Genomic DNA, 17,866 nt, shown 5'->3' with positions numbered 1-17,866 from the left:
AGGCCCTTCCTGGTTGGAAATTAAGCACGGGATTATGAATTTTTCTGTTGCTTTCATCCAGTTTTTCAGACCCAAGGAGTCCACACACTTGAAATAACATTTATTATAGCTCTAGCTGGTCAAATCATTCATTGCAAATCATGTGCGTTTGTGAATCTCTCATTTTTTCTGTAAGTGCATCTTTTTGCTAACAGATTTATATGACTCTCTCTGTGATTTGTAAATACTTCCCTTCTAACAAGTAATTCCCAGCCTGTGGGCTGGAAACAAACTGTGATTGTGACCAAGCTGTTTGTTTAGTTTCTGTTGATTACTTGAGGTAATGTTTCATTCCCTGACAGGATAGGAAACTTTTTAAGCATGAGAACCTTCTCCAGCTGCTACAGCTCATTCGATGCTCTCTTAATTTTAATTATAAGCAATTTCTGTAGTCATATTAGGGCCAACAGTCAGTGAGACAGGAATTAATCTGCATAGTCCCAAAGAGGGGAGGGAGCAGTGTAGGGAATGGGAGAAGTTATTTTGTGGCTGTGAAATACTCTTGCTATTGAGATATAATGCAAACCATGAAAAGATGTGAAAGACACTGACTGATGGTTCTTAGGGGACACAGAACTATGAATCACCTACTTGCCCCCTGGCTCTAGTGAGAGTGACATTTGCCATGTCAGCTGCCTATCGCTGCCAGTCTTTTAGTCACTCAAGTCTTCTCCTCTAAGTTATGCTAACCCAGTCTTGGTCTTTCAGGCTAATCAGAAATGCATGTCAGTATTTGAGCCCCCTTGAAATCTCATCCCTTGCACTCTCAGAAATCCCAGCTCTTCTGCTCCCAAGGGAACATTGCATCTCATTTTCCCCTTAAATCGCAGCTCCTGTCTAAACACATAGTACTTGTGAGTACTGAGAATAAAACAAAAGTAGGTTGACTTAAGAAAGAACAGTGATTCAGCTAGAAACTAGAGAGGGTGATATAACCAACTAGTTACAATACAAAATAAAATCATAAAGCACAAATTAGAGCCTATGCTTATGGATACTTACCTTTCCTAGATAATGAACTAATCTCCTCCACCCCCAATTTCAATCTGTTGCAGAGGTGGTTGGCTTCACTGAAACCAGGATCCAAATGTTCTGTTCCACAAGCGACTTCCTCAGTGTTAAGATGCGGAGGACCTCTCCCACTTCTGCGTGATACTGATACAGTCTTTTATTTTTAGTCATGTACAGGGCCATCCCCTGTCTGTTGTAATGATCCTTTTTACCATGAATGTTTTTGTTTCATTTGTTTGTTTTTCTTTAGTTTTCCATGGACTTGTGTGTTATAACAGTGGACAATAGAACAATTCATTACAGAATCAATTATCTATGTAGATGTGACAATTCCCCCTCACATGCCTGGGCCATCACAATACATATGATTTCCAGGTGGCTCTTTCACTCCAAGACAATAAGGACATAATATCAGAGTAGGTACCTTATTTCTTAAATATCACCTAAGCATACACCTCATAATCATTATAACTGATGAATGACAAACTTTTGGTAGAAACTTCATGTGCTACCATTTACAGATGAATCAAATGAAGGTGGCATAGTTTATATAGTGAGTTTGCCAGGTCTGAAATGAGTTGTTTGCAAAGAAGAGGGAACCCTTTGCCAATGGCCATTGTGTCACGTCCTGTTTACACAGTTAGCAACTGGCTAACTGGGTTTGTAATCCAATAGCAGTAAAAGTTCTTAAACCATCTCCTACATCAGAGAGAACATTTATTTTATTTTCCCTTACTTTTTTTCCCTTTCTGTTCCCCCGTTTTCCAGGTTCTTTCTAAGAGATATACCAAAAAGGAGAGAGTTAGATTTACACAATACGCCTGTTCTGCATGGCTTATTTTGTGTGTGTACGTGCATGCATGCATGCATGCACGCAATGTTATATGCGACATACTGTCCCATGCAGAGCAACTGCACCTGTATTTCCACTCAGTGGACTAGCAAGGGCACCCAATCTGAGATTTTCATGTCCCCTGCTACGACCGCTTGGGTGGTGAATTATATCTCCCTCCTTACTGTGTCAGTTATTTCTAGGCTAGACTGTTTCCTGCCTTCACTGTGTAATTCCCAGCAATGATATTCTGCTTAAACAAACCTGGTGGTGGTTTCTTCAGAGATTATTAACAGTTGAATTGCTACAGATATAAGTTGCCACACAAGTGTGGTTTTTTTAAAGTAAACCTACTTGATTGATAAAGTAAAATTCTCTGCATTACAGAGAAAACACATTAAAAACAATGAAAGTACCTGCGCTCAGGCTAAGAAATTATAACCCTAACCCTAACCCTAACAAGTTCATCTCAACTCTCACATGGGGAAGCTTCATTGTGGTTACGAGTACATCAGCTCAGAACAAGCACACAGTCTTATGATGGCAGACTGACCTGCAACTGCTGATATGTACTTACTATCTTAGTCTTGGTCTACACTACATGAAAAGATCAAAGTAAGATGCACATCTCCAGCTATGTAAATTGCAGAGCTGGAGTCAACATATCTTACATTGTGTTTCCATGCTGTCTACACAGTGGGGGGCTGACAGGAGCATACGCTCCCATCGGCCTCCCTTATTCCTTGTGAGGAGCCCGCATACCAGAGCCAATAGGAGCGTCCTTTGATTTCAAACTAGCAGGTCTACACTACACCTGCTCAGGGGCAGATGACCATTTTGCGGGGCTAGGGCAGCACAATTTTGCAGAGCCCCACTTTGCCATGGTGCATGCTCAGTGGCGCCACGCACATGTGCGGGGCTTCTTGAAGCATGGGGCCCGGGGCGGCCGCCCCGCTTGCCCTGCCCTAGATCCGCCCCTGCACCTGCTAAATTAAACCCTGGAAGATTGACTGCGGCAGCTTCAATCTTCCATGTAGTGTAGACTTGCCCTTAGGTCGGGAGCAGGCAATAAAAAATGGCAGCCCGCAGGGTTAGTCCTGTTGTATCATGCAAGCAAGGTACTAATAAACTTCAACAGGCCTTTATTTAACAAAGGTGAAACCTCTTTACAAAGCTGCTGCTGCATCCCTCTGTTGCTCTCACTCAGCCCTCCTCCCTCCTTCCTGTTTCCTGTGCTTCCAGACTCCCAACAGCCAGTGCTCCCAAGTCTAATAATTACAAGCAGCATCTAAAACATCACAAGTCCCTGGTGAGGTGTCACCACTATGTTTACCTATGTCTTCACAGGTATTGGAGGGTTGCAGCTCTGGCTGACTGTGAATCACCATTGAAGACCAATATGAGTAGTGGGAAGAATCGCAGACCAGGACAACACTTCCTGCCACTCGCATTGGTCATGAATGGTGATTTGCAGCTAATGAGAACTGCGATCCTCTGATACCTGTGGAGGTGCAGATAAACATGGAGGTGGGGGCCTGCCAGGGACCACATCTGGCCTGTGGGCTGGAATTTGTCCAACCCTGTCTTAGATATTCATATGGCTCCCATTACTGCAGCATCTGAATCTCTCACAACCTGATGTCTGTCTGTCTTCCTGTCTCTTTTCCTTCCTTCTGCATCTGAAGAAGTCTGTTGTAGCTCATGAAAGCTTATGATCTAGTGCCGTAATAAATGTGTTAGTCTTTAAAGTGCCACCAGACTCTGTGTTGTTTTCAATCTTAAATGTGTTTATCTTCACAATATCCCAGTAAGGGAGGAAGAACTACTAGTCCCATTTTACAGATGGGGGACTTGGGCCCAGAGAGACCAAGTAACTTGCCATGACAAACACAAGTCCATCAAAGCACACCACAGAAATGTGCAGCAGTATGGCCCATGCAGCTCCTTAGGCAGGATAGCATGTTGTTGCCCTTCACTGAGGAGATCACTAACTATCTGGCTGATTAGACAAGCCCTAAGAAACATCCATTGTTAAAATACGAATAAGAAGTAATACTGCACTTCCTCCAGAAAGAGAAGCAGTAATTAGAACTTAAATTCCTGTATGGAGGTTGTGTATGGGGACAGACTCTGATCTTTAGCTTCAGAAGAGGAGAACTGTATTAATAGATGTCATATTTGTCACTTACTCGGAGCCATTCCCTGCAGAAACCATGGGACTAAAACTAGTTCAGAAGTACATTTCCTCACCAAGACCCAGAGTTCCTTCCCCTTCTGCTTGATCTAAGAGCAGATGTTAGCTCACAGTAGTAGCTTTTGAGTCTTCAATCATTTCTTGAGCCAGGCATTTCTTGTTACCCACCATCAAAAAATGAGAAGGAAGAAAACCACTTTGGATCAAATGGAAGCCTAGAAGTTAAGAAGAAGGATTATTTCCCTGCTATGCCTTTCTCTTTCTGCCTCAGTCTTTGTGCTGCACTTCCTCCTTTGTTCAGTGAGAATTCAGAAATCAGTGGCAAGAGATTACTGGAATACAAAGATACATACCCTGCTTGGATTTTTTAATTTGTTTTTTGTTTTTAATTTAATTAAGTAATTGTAACAGGTCTGAGAGACAAGAATGCCAAGTAATACAAGACTTTAAAAAAGTCTAAAAGCATCAGATGATTAACATTTAGTACTAGTGTTTTGTGCATACTGATAGAATTCTACACCACTTATTTTTCTCTGCTTTAGTCTTTTCTCCACAGAAAAAACATACACAAAGAAATATTGATGGTGCAGAATGACGCACATTTAAAATATGAAATGTGGGTCAGCATACAATTATTGGTATTCTGTTGTCCATTAGCAAAGGGCAGGCTTCATTTACACACTGAAAACCACAAAGACAAATGATTTTGCTAAGTTGCACAGAATTATTAAGTGATGGAAGGGTATGTCTGGGGAGAGGTGTACTGAAGAAATATGCACTAGACAATAAATAATGTCTCCATTTCAATCTTTCCACCTACACTCCTTATGGTCCTGCCATTTGGTTCTTTCTATCATTATTGCTTCTCTGTCTTTGTAGTTGAACAGCTTCAAACTTTTGAAAAGCTGTGTAAGTTAGAGGTATAAATATCTGAAGAAAAACAACTTGTCAAGCTCTGCCCACTGAACTGCATTTTTGGATCTGGCAAACACTGAGGACATACAGATCATTTCCAATTGTCCTTCCCTTGCAACCTTTTCCATGTTAGTTTTAAAGATGTATTTGGAGTACAGGTAGGCTAGCCTCATTTGCTCCTTCCTGGGTGTACTTGAATGCAACAGCAGCAAAGGAGCAAAATCATGTGAGAATGAAGTATAAGCAAAGGAGGAAAATCAGTTTTACCAGACATCTCCCTATGATAAAGAATCGACGTGAATTCTTAGTTCATTGAAGTCAAAGGCAGTTTTGGCATTGATTTCAGTGTTATCGGATTTCATCCTTTGTCTTGCTTGTCTGTACACAGAAATCTGGCCATCTGTTTTTAGTGCAAGGAAATGGGGGTACATCTATCCAGCAACTAAAAGCCGATATCTGGCCAGATTCCTCTGACCTGGGCTAGCAGAGTCTGGGTTGGCTGTAAAATTGCTGTTCAGATGTTCAGGCTTGGGCTCAAGCTCTGAGATTCCATGAGGGAAGGGGGCCCCAGAACTTGGGCTTCATCCCAAGCCCAAATGTCTTACTCTTACCAGCAGTTTTCATTCTTGCAGCCTTAGCACTGGGACTCAAGTCAGTTGACCTATACAGCGCATGTTTTTGCCCAGCTCTGTGCCAAAGTAAAGCTTATGTAACTTAAATTCTCGTGAAACTTTTGGGATACTGATTTAAAGTGGCGATTATACAGCTGCAGAACTCACATCTGGGTCTCAAATCCTAAGGGTATGTCTAGACTACAAGCCTCTTTCAAAAGTGATCGTCTAGACAGCCTCAGGGTTTTGAGTAAGCAATCCAGGCAATCTAGACACTCTCTCAAAAAAGCCCTGTTTGTGTTCAAGAATGCCTTTTTTCAAAAGAGCTCTTTTGAAAAGAAAAAAGGTGTTCTTCCTGGTAAAAATAGGTTTATCAATATTGAAAAAAATGCTGTGTTATTTCGATTTAATTTAGAAAGAATGTGACGGCAGTCTAGATACAGGTAAATATTTTTCAAAAAAAGTCACTTTTTTTCAAAAAAACTCAGTAGTCTAGATACACCCTAAAAGTCAGGCCTGTGCACATCTGGATTTTTTTTGGCCATTACAGAGACTAAAGGAAAGCCAGCCATGAGGTTTATATTTGGATGTAGATGTGGCTGCTGAATCATCCCCAAATCCAGATATATGGGCTATGGTTTGAGCTCATCATATTTGACATTGATTTCTAATAAAGAACACATAAGTGGCAAGAAAAGTTTACTACTTTTTATCACCCTGCCTTGATTCACTTTCCCTCTTTCCTGTAGAAACCTCACTGTATTTTCAAATTGACTTTGGGGGAATTAAAGACATTCAGCCACTTGCAGGATTGAGCCCAAAACAGTGACAAGTGGGACATTTAAAGCACATTTCTTTCGGTTTCTTTGAATACTAAACTCTTTTAGGTAGCTTCAGAGGGGTAGCCGAGTTTGTCTGTAACTAGAAAAACTTAAACAAATAGTCTAGCAGCACTTTAAACTAACAAAATATGTTAGTCTTCTTTCTCTTTTAGGTAAGGTGCCTTGAAGGCTTTGGGTATGTGCCCTGTGGTGATCATTATAGATCCTATACATTAAAATTTATATGACCTCATTAAAATTTATATGATCTTATTGCTATTTTGACAGCTAGAAGAACATCCTCTAGGCTATGTCTAGATTAAATCTCTCTTTCGAAAGAGGAATGTAAATTAGACAGATCAAAATTGCAAATGAAGCCGGGATTTGAATTATCCACACTTAATTTGCATAATGGCAGCCACATGTTCTTTTGAAAAAGGGCTTTTTGAAAGTGAAACCTCCATCAAAATGCAGTTCTTTCAGAAAAAAAAAAACCCTTTTCGAAAAATCCTGTACTCCTCATTTTACAGGATCTTTTGAAAAAGGGTTTTTCCCAAAAAACCCCACATCTAGACAGCGGTTTCACTTTCGAAAAGCCCTTTATCGAAAGAAAGCACAGATGCCATTATGCAAATGAAACACGGGAAATTCAAATCCTGGCTTCATTTGCAATTTCAATCTAATTTACATCCCTCTTTCGAAAGAGGGATGTAGTTTAGACATGCCCCTAATTCCTCACTTACAGTAGTACAAACAAAATTAAATTAAAAAAGGAAAAGAATTTCATTTAAAACATTACCAGAATCAATGTTTCCTTCATTAAATAATAGTATTCCCAGCTGCCGATTTTGTGTGTGTGGGGCGGGGGGAGGGGGAAGATTAGAGAGGGAGGCTGAAAGCATAAAATCTCCTGCATCGTTTCATGGGACTTTTATTTCTAAGAAGTACTGTATAGTATTGTCTCCTTTAATTCAAGCTGAAAGGATCTGTGATGTTGGAGCAGGATGATCTAAGTTCTAGTCCAGCTGTGGTCATAAGATTTCCTTTCAATATAGTAATAAGTACCTACCTTGCCTCTCTCCTTATATATTATATAAATTCTTGATATATGAATATGAATGTCTGTCAGCTGCTCTCCTGGCTTCTTTCTTGCTTTTTATTGCAGAAGGGCAGCTGTAGTAATGAGAGATGCTCCATCAAAGTCAATGTCACCATTCATTTCCTTAAATACTTTAATAGTATAATCAATTCTCCTTGATTCTGTTGCATTAAGACAAAACTACTTTCACCTTGTCAACTAGACAATGTAATCTAATGCACTAGCTGACACCACAAAATTTTCTAGCGTGGATTACAGTGGTTTAGGGAGACAAAATGACGTTGGAATGAGCTGAAATTCTCAGAGAATGACCTTACCTAATGGCTTCTAGCTAAATAGGAAAATGGTTTCCACACCTAGAACAACCAGAATCTGTGGAGAAATTAACATATAGAATTTGAATTGTTCTGGAGGCATGAAGGACTAGCAGTTTTAGGGAAAAGTAGCTGATACTTAAAGGATTTCTTCTAAAAAACATTAGCAGTAATTTTGGTGACACCACTCAGTCAAATATGTCAGTGTTCACACACATTTTATTTACATATAATATAATATAATATAATATAATATAATATAATATAATATAATATAATTAATATATAGACTCTGTCCCCTTTTTGTCCTAGGCAGTATCAAAGTAAATTTAATGATGTTGCTATACCAAATTTTATATGAAGTGTTAATTTGATCTTTATTATGTCATTTGCAGTGTTAATGTTCATAATGCCCTGGCTAAACTCCAATCTCAGTAATTATATTCTGATGTTCCAAACTCTCCTGGTGGTTTCAGGAAGAGTATTTTTCTTTCTTTTTTGCTCTGCAGCACGAGCATGGCTGACCACTGTTAGCCACCACTGGGGTATAACCTGTAATACTGCTGTCACATGCTTCTAGACTATAGGGTAAAGGTTGAGGAGACCAAGCATCAGTGTCAGCCTCAATTCTAAAATAACCTAATATGGTGTTTCTCAACCTTTTTTTTTATAAAGTACCCCTTTTAAAAAAATAAGTACCCCCTTATTTTTTTTAAATAAATAAATAAAAATTATAAGACCCCCCCAGTACCTACAGTTTTCAGACAGACACCTTTTTTTTTTCTACCATTGCAACACATTTGTTTAAACATCTTAATCATAGCTGGGCGGGCAATGACATTTTTGGGTGTAAAAAGTACAAAAATAATAAAGCGCTGTAAAACTTACAACAAAAAATCAGTTTTCTCCAAATTTCAGTTGTATTGATGTACCCCCCAGAATTCTCTTAAGTGCCCCTAAGGGTACTCGTACCACTGGTTGAGAAAACTGACCTAATACAGACAAAACTTCAGTGATGGTAAGTTGCACTAAGTTTCACTTGCTGAGTCTGGTAATTCCTGCTACTCAGCTAACAAGCCTGTAATTAGTCAGATGGGCCCTGATCCTGCAATCATGTACATGGTTGCTTAACTTACTACCATCAGTAGTCCCCTTGATTTTCAGTGTAGTTAAATACATGAAAACTTGTTTTCAGGATTAAAACCTTGGTTAGTGAGAAGGAAATCTCATAAGTCTTTAAACATTAGGAAATTTTGTGTCTCTGTGTCAGCTACAAATTATATTTTTTTAGTATCATCCAACTACTAAAGATCTTTATACAAAGGAATTATAAGGCATAGTCATAGTGTGTGGCTGCGTCTAGACTGGAATGATTTTGTGCAAAAGCAACTGCTTTTGTACAAACTCTTGCCGCCTGTCAACACTGTCCACGAGTATTTGCGCAAGAACACTGACTTTATAATGTACAAAATCAGTGGTTCTTGTGCAAATACTCCGACGCTCCCGCTCAGGGATAAGCCCTCTTGTGCAAGAATTCTTGAGCAAGAGGGCCAGTGTAGACAGCCACATTAATTTCTTGCGCAAGAAAGCCCAATGGCTAAAATGGCTTTTTCAGTGGTTGCCTCTTTACATTTGCAAATTAGTAATTTTCTTCATCTTTCCTCTAGCTGCTTCAGGCCACATCTTCTTCCTTTTTGGCAAATAATTATTTAATTTCTTTGTTCTTTTCTCCTCTCTCTCTTTTTTTTTTTTTAAACTGTCTCTGAAGAGCAAGCTTTTTGCAGTAGTTAATTCCAGATGCTTCAGAGAAAGATGGAAGCTCTCCATCCTGGAGAGTTATACACCTCCCACACCAGGCAGATAGTGCATGGCATTCATCCAGTGGCAAGAGCGTTTGGTCTGTTTTCTGCTACTTTCAATATTATTGTCATTTTACAGGTCCATAAACTGAGGAATGTAACACATGGATAATTACAAACTGTGCAATTTGTGCTTCCATTATTGTGCTCAGTACTGCAAAGAGGCCCTTGCCTTGAAGAATTTAAGACAAAGCAAAATCACCCACAAATCACATAAGTGCTGGTGGTCATTGTGACAACTGACAATCTATAGTATCCCGAAAAAACTGTATGGAATTAAGATAAACCTTATTCAATATTATTGAAATGGGATTAATATCTTTGGGGAACACTGTATTTAAATGCAATTGTTATGCATTGTTATAAATTCCAGTCACCAGACTTCGAAGCTACCGCTTGGAGAGACAGACACATACTAGCTGAAATTGGGTTGTTCGGACTCCAACAGACAAAAAAACCAAAACATTTTGACTGAAAACCAGGCTTTTAAATTGACTCAGGGTTTTAAAAAAATCTCCCTGATTCAGCAAACTATTAGGACCCCCTCCATGGAGGTTCCCAGTCCTTGGAGGATACTTTCAGGGACTTGGTCTACTGAAGCCCTATAAGGCTATGTGCTTGTTCTGAACAGAAACACTGATGAACCGGTAACAACAATGAAATCCCTAGGGTGAGGTGATGTCTGATAAGCTTATTTGTGTGTGTAGGCTATTTTATTGTCTTTAAAATGTTTTCTCTGTAATGATTTTTATCTTAAGAATAGGGTTGTCAGATGGTTTCAATAAAAATACCAGACACACTTGACATTATATTACAATCTACATTACACCTTATTTAGAAAATACCGGACATTTATATTTTCTCAATTTGTTTCCTGAACAGAGAGCTCCAATACTGGACTGTTCAGTTCAAAACCGGACACCTGGCAACCCTACTTAATAAGATCAGCTTAGAAATAACTGTGTAGAAACTTATAGCTGTAGCAACACACTGTTGTCATCTCTTCTCTGAAGAGAAAGAAAGCAGTTCTGTTTAGACAAAGACTGCCTTTGGTGGGAAATGTAGAGTGAAGGCAAGAAACTATGCAGCCAGAGAATATCCAGATCAGAAGGGAGAGAGACAGGACTTCATCTAACAAGGCAACAGCTGGGGTGTTGGAAGCATGTGTGCTTTTGCTGGACCACTGAGGGGAAATACAGTTTCAGTTACACTGCAACAATCAAGGTAAGAATTAAAAAAAGAAACGTTTTTTTTTGTTTTGTAATTGAATCATAACCCTTTTGGTAGGGAGGAAGTGGATGTGGGAATGGGAGATTTACACTGCTAACCTAGGAAGTTTGCTGCAGTGAGTTTCTCTTTAGTACCTAAACATGTTTGGTTTTTTTCCCCTGGGGGGACAGAGGGATCATCCAGGTTGCATAAACAATATCTGCAGTACCTTTGAAGTCAATGCATTGTAATCGAGATTTCAGACTGTGTTGCATTAGCTGCAGTATGGCAACTGTTTTATCCGCCTTAGTCCTAAGTACTGATATGGGAGAGGAAGGCAAATGGATAATTTATTAAATTAACAAGATTTTAATAAAATAGTTTTGAGGAAGGGAATCACATTCATATCAAACTGTGAATGACTTGTGAACATGAATTCATTCCTAACTCATTATTTAAAATCTAATGTGAGGGGATTTCAAAGTTGCCTGTAGGGTCTTCATGTAGCAACTGCACTGAAATGTGTGGTTTTGTACTGTTTTGTTTTTTGTTTATTTGCTGTAAAATGGGCTATAAAGAATTTAATCCAAAACCATGGCTAGCATTCTCTGCAATATGCTTCGCAGTAGGAAAAAGAGATGAGGGTATAAAACTCAGCTGTCATTAGTTAAATTCTCTTAAAGTTAAATTTGCTTATGTACAGGACCAGCACCTGGCTTGATGTGATTACCTAAGAATCTCAACCTTAAATTTAAAAACAAAGAAAAAAGTCAGTTTGTGGCTGTGATAGTTGCAGATATGGGCTTTAAAACATGAAGTGAGTGTACCTATAAGCTAAAGTGTGTGTGAAAAAATCTTAACAAGAACCCTAGGTTTGCTACAGATTGAACTTCCTGGTCTGGAACTCTCCGGTCCAGCAACATCTGTGGTCTTGCTGGACCCCGGACATTGCTGGACCAGCAAGTGCCCAGACCAGAAAGTTCTGGCTCAGCAAAGCAGCCCCAGTGTTTCAGTGCCCAGAAGCCCCGGCAGCCGCATAGCAACCAAGCCCCAGTGACTTGGAGGCTGTGGAGGATGTGGACAGCAGAGTCCCAGCAGCTCTGGGCAAGCAGAGTCCCAGCAACCCCAGGGCTCGCTGTGGAGCCATGAGCCCAGTGGCCTGATGATCATATTTTGTTTCCTTAGCATTTGCATTACCATGAGTGACTTTTTTCTGGCTTGTGTAGGCTTTTACCCCATAAAGGAGCACTATTTTCATAGTCTTTCAGTTGAAACATTGCAGAACTCAAAGAGAAACCATCACATACCGTGGGGTCTTTCAGAAATACAAGTGGCAAAAAAGAGAGGTTGAATCTAGCCACGAGTTCCAAGGTGGCAATGGTGACAGTACAGGAGACATCCTGCCAGATGTGTTCATTAAAAAAAAAATTACAAACAAACACAATAACCTCAAGAAATTATCAGCATAATATTTATGGAGGCACAGCTGCTCTCCTTAACACCTTTCTGCTCCATCTGTATTATGACCTTCTTATAGCTTCCAATTGCAGTGAGTGTACAAGAGCTTATTATTTCATAACCTTCTGAGTACAGAAATCTGGATTGTTTTTTAATTAGCATTTTAATTGCTCATCAAAGTAATTGAAGACAGTGTTGGAAAAATGGAACATTTGCTAATCCCTTTGGTAACAGTCAACACTAAGCTTTTCCCAAGGTCAAGCATTGTGCAGTTGTGATATAGGGAGCTTTTCTTGCTGCTACCTTACGGGCTCATAGCATCCTAACCAGATCCAATAACCTAGGAGGGGGATACGTTTTGATTATGCCCTGCAGACTGCCTTTGCTTGTGAAGGGATAAAAGAAGAGGAGTCATTTTGTACGTAGCTCCCTAGATAAAATTTGCTTTAAGAAGATATATTACTCTTCAGAATATAAGAATGGCCATGCTCGTTTGTACCAATAGTCCATCTAGCCCTTTGTCCTGTCTTCTCATAGTGTCCAATGCTGGATGCCTCAGGGAATGAACAGAACAGGATAATTCATCAAGTGACCCATCCTCTGTCATCTAATCCCAGCACCTGGCAGTCAGTGGTCTAGGGACACTCAAAGTACACGGTTGTGCCCCTGAACAACTTGTCTAATAGCCATTTATGTACCTGTCCTCTATTATTTACCTAATTCATTTTTGGACCCACCTTGGCAAAGAATTTTACAGGTTGACAGTTCATTATGTGAAGAAAAAAATCATGGTTTGTTTGAACCTGCCACCTATTAATTTAATACAGTGACCATTAGTTTTTCTGTTATATAAAAGATTAAATATTCATTTTCACTATATCAGTAATGATTTCATAGACCTCTGTCACATTTCTATCTCCAGTTCCGGTCACACCATCCCAAAGATGATATATTAGAACTGGAAAACGTGGAAAAAGGCAACAAAAAATATTAAGGGTGTATATATAACAGCTTTCAGATGGAGAGAATAAAAAAGATGGGGACAGTTTAGCTTAGAAAACTATTTATCTCTCTCCATTGTGAAAGCTATTTATTCCTATCTTGAGCCAGTTACTAATTCATGAGAAGACCTTCCCTCTTAACCCTGACTGCTTAATTTGTAAAGGACCTTTAAGTCAAAGGCTTTCTAAAACTCCAGGTCCCTTATATCGACTGGATCAACTTCATTTGCAATATCAATGTCTGTCATAGCCACTGATTGAAAAATGTGGGGAATTAAAATTTAGGAGGCTAAGACTGGTTAGGCAGTTATTTTAATTTCTGCACTGCTCTTGGCCAGTGGGTGAGCTCCAAGGGAGCTTACTCCTAGGGTTATCATTTAATTGTACATATCAGTATAAATTAAACTAAAACTCATTTCTGTCCTGCTTTGGAGAAATCAGCAGAGGGCACTGATTAGGAAATATTCATATAGATTGGGTCACATGGACTTTCAGATTTCAAGGTGGGAAAGGCCTATAAGGCTTGTGGTGGGGGCATTATAAATATATGTTAACAAGATTGCTGAGCCCTCCGAATTTTTTTATAAAATTCCATCACTAAACAGTGAAAGATCTCAATCTCCTTGGAGGCCACTTTTTAAATTTGTGTTTACAGTTCTTCTCCATCTCTAATTTTTATGATTAATCTTGTGATTAACTTATTAACTCCACTTGTGCTATAAGATCCATTTGGGGAGAAGTTAAGCTGACTCTCAAGAGAAATCATTGACCTCTAAGAGCACAGAAATGATATTTTCTCCCTTACCATTTTAAATGTACAATCTTGTGTAATTCATGCTGCCAAAGGATTTCTTTTTCATTGCAGTGGAAGTAATATCCACTCACAGCAATGGGACCATGAGTGGTGGGGGGGTGGAGGGGGGGAAGGGTGAGGTTTGCCCTCTCAAAAATAAACTCATTTTAAAATGCTCTTTCCCAGAGTATTGAAGACATTTATTTTTATGATTTAAGTATATACCCTTTTTCTAATTAACTCCAAGGGAAACTGCCTAGTGACTTCAGTAGGAACAGGTTTGGTCCTTTCCCCAAGTTAGATATTATAATAACCATATTTGTGTATCACTGTGGAATGGAAATCACAATCTTTTGCTGAAAAAAAACTCAGGCCTCTAATTATTTTAACTAAAAAAATCTGTATTTGCTGTTACTCCATGTACATCTTTTTAGGCCCATTCTTTCCAAAATTGACCCTGAATTGGGGTATTTCAAATTTTGAATGCCTGATTTGAGATTCCTTGAGCCTAATTTTCAGACGTGTTGAACTCAGTGAGAATGGCAGGTGGTTGGCAGCCATCAAAACGGGGCCCAAGGTGTTTCACGTCATGTACCCCATAAAGCAGTGACTGTTTTTTGGAAATGTAGGCCACAGAGTCTTTTTCGTTACCCATTTCCAAGAGGGCAATTGATCTGTCACAGGCAGTTTATTGCACTAGCTCTGGTGAACCCTGAACAGCCGTACCAGCTGTAATAACGGTCACAGAATCTCAGAGGGCTAAGGAAAAAACATACTGCTTAGAAATTCTTTAATTTTTTTTATTATTGCTCATAATATCTCATTGAGCTTTTTATTCCCATGAAATAAAAGTTTGCCAGCCAGCGCCCAATAGACTTAAGAGACAAAGCTGTCTTCCTAGATGATTTGAAAGTTACAAATGCAGTCTGCCATGTTTGAAATAATAAAAACAGCCAGAGTCTGACCCACTAAAATACCTCATACTTTTCACTGCCAATGGGGGATCCTCGGTGAGGCAGAGGAAATTTAATTATTGACAGAGCACAAAGAAAACATGTTTGTTTGCCCTGTTGTAATGGGGACAGCTCAGCAGGCTTGGACCTGAGTGTGCTATATCCTGAATGAAATGCAGGCTGATGTGCTGCAGTACTGGCAGGGGGTCTGAACCATTTAATTATAAGGAGTTATTTTTACTTGTTAACATCAGATTTTTTTTTTAAGTTCAGAGACCAGAATATTTAACTAGCACTTTATATTTCTAAAGCGCTTTACACCCATTAAACAGTTAGCTGATACCCCTGACAGGGCAGCTTGAGTTTAAAGCACAACCACTCTTGCGGGAGCTTTTTGGAATAGGGTTGAGAGGGCAAGAACTTAAGTTAACTTTCCAGTGAAGATATGCCTTTGTGACTTTACCAGTGTCACATCAGTGGGGAATTTTACAGCACAGGAGGGATTAAACCCTGGGGTTCTTTGGAATTTCAGTGTAGAACTCTAACCACTGGATCATCCTTTTTCTATAAACTTGACATGCCCGATAATTCTGCCTTGTAAGTGATGATCTTCTCAATATCTGTATACTCTCTCTTTTTTTAAAATTAGGCTGATATTAATTTAGACACAAAGGAGTGTGGCTCTACCTCCTCTGTTGAAATTGCCTGGAATAATAAAGGAAACATAAAAGATCCATATATTTAAGAGTCTTGACAGACTGTGCATCTGCAAAATGCAAATACCAGAGATCTGATAACTAGAGCCCTGGAGATTTGTGGCTATCTCCTTTCTATCTGTGGGTATCCATATCCATGGAAATGAATACAGATATCTGCGGGTCATTTTTACAATCGCAGATACAAATGTTGTGTCCCCACAGAGCTCTTCGGATAACTCATGAGATTTGCCATGAGTTTTCGCGACTAGAGTACCTGTTTGAATTGGCCCAATCATTATCATCACACAATTGTTTGCACTATGTGGAACAATCTAGGTCATCTCAGCCCATGGCCCAAGGAATAGATATGTCTACCTAATAAAAAGTGACTGTCATAAATGACATCATGCAGTGTTGTTGTCACAGTGTTTGTCTTAGTATAGTAGAGAGAGGAGGTGGGGAATGTAATACCTTTTATCAGACTGACTTCTGTTGGTGAGAAAGTCATGCTTTGGAGTTGTAGAGTTCTGAAGACAGCTTTACTCTCTCACCAACAGAAGTTAGTCTAATAAGGTGGTGAGACAGATTAAAGATATTATCACAAATGGTATTGTTGACAAACTTAGCAGAGAGGCAAACTATCCTATAGGTCACATGTGGCTCATTAGGAGGAGCCATATTGAAGGACGAGTCAACTGCTATTGTCTGTGTTATACCTGCTCATCAAACCGATGACTTAAGTCTATTCAGCTTGTATTATTAGGACTTAAATTCATTCTCTCCTACCCTCCCCCAAATCGGAAATAATTAATTCTCGTTATTCCTTTTGGGTGCTTTTGGGTTGGTTTTTTGTTTGTTTGTTTTGTTTTTACAGGGACTGGCACCTCTCTTGCATTCCTTCTAGTAAATTATAGTTTTAAGGATAAGTGTTGAAACAGTTATTTAAAAAAATCAATTAACACTTATGGAAAAAAAAAGTAGCATCTTGTGATTTGATGAGCACACAACATGTTTTTAACCATAAGGAACTGACTGATTTTCACCCTCCTATTCCCCATGACAGTTACGTTACAGCCTAATCACAAGAAACTTTTAAATGAGCCATTAGTATGAGAGGAAGGGGAGAATAAAGGAATTGGTTTAAAGACTTCTCTTTCCCTGTCCACGTCTTCATGGAAGGAGGCCCTGGTTAGACTGTGTGCAAGGATGAATCAGAAACCTCTTTTTCAAAAGGAATGAGTGACTTGACCTGAAGGACCAGATCAGTTGTGTCAGAGCTAGTAGTGGACTCTCAAACTTCTATATGGACACCAGAAGGACACTGGACACTAAAAGGAAACAAGAAGCCATATGTACCTCATTGGTAATTTTCCAGAAAATACATTTTCATGTGACTTGGTTTTTTGAACCCACCAGGTTTCACATAAATATTTTGGTTCTTGACAAACTTCTGCCAAACACAAGCAGGGTTCACTTGTAGGGCTGCTGAGAAGACAAAGTCCTGCAGCAGGGAATCAGGAAGCCCCAAGGAGTGCCCTGAGTCTCTGAGAAAATCACCCTGACATGAGGATCTCAGGGTTTCTAGGCTCCTCATTCTATGATGGAAGACTTTCCTGAACAGCAGAGATTCCCCATGTTGCCCTGTCTCCTGAAGTCAGGGCATGTGGGAAGGTCTCCTTGGACGTGGGGCAGTAAAGGAATCCCCTGGGAGTTGGGACAGCTGGCTTCTGTGCTTTGCTTAAAAAAACTCCCTCAAATTGAAACATTTTCTTTTTTCCAAAAGTGATTTTTGGGTAATTTCTTGTGTCTTGGAAATTGTGTACGCAGCGGTGTTGTAGCCTCATCAGTCCCAGGGAATTAGAGACGCCTTGTCACCGGAAATTTTTACATTTCCTGGAGGGAGGAAATTATCTGATTTTTCAACAAAATCTATTTGGAAACATCGGAATTTCCATTAGAATAAAAATGGCTACACTCAGCTCTCTAGTTAAATATGGCTTGCACCAATGAACTGTAAATCAGTATTGAGAAAGGCAACATATTCCTCAGTCTGTTTGGT

The 17,866-nt window shown here is 39.4% G+C and overlaps 1 protein-coding gene and 1 long non-coding RNA gene across 2 annotated transcripts in view; both read left to right on the top strand.

The window, feature by feature from the left end:
- LOC142828994 (uncharacterized) overlaps positions 1-1,576 on the top strand; it is a 119,571-nt gene extending 117,995 nt beyond the window's left edge. The window contains exon 3 of the long non-coding RNA XR_012903206.1: positions 1,095-1,576. This is a non-coding gene — a long non-coding RNA (uncharacterized LOC142828994). The remainder of the gene's footprint in view (positions 1-1,094) is intronic.
- The window catches only part of LRRC4C (leucine rich repeat containing 4C), a 773,256-nt gene that overhangs the window by 142,282 nt on the left and 613,108 nt on the right, over positions 1-17,866 (top strand). The gene's annotated exons all lie outside the window — the stretch shown is intronic.

The sequence above is a fragment of the Pelodiscus sinensis genome, chromosome 4 (assembly GCF_049634645.1).
Source record: "Pelodiscus sinensis isolate JC-2024 chromosome 4, ASM4963464v1, whole genome shotgun sequence".
NCBI lineage: Eukaryota > Metazoa > Chordata > Testudines > Trionychidae > Pelodiscus > Pelodiscus sinensis.
The sequence above is the reverse complement of the archived record's forward strand: the minus strand, read 5'-3'. Positions and strand labels throughout refer to the sequence as shown.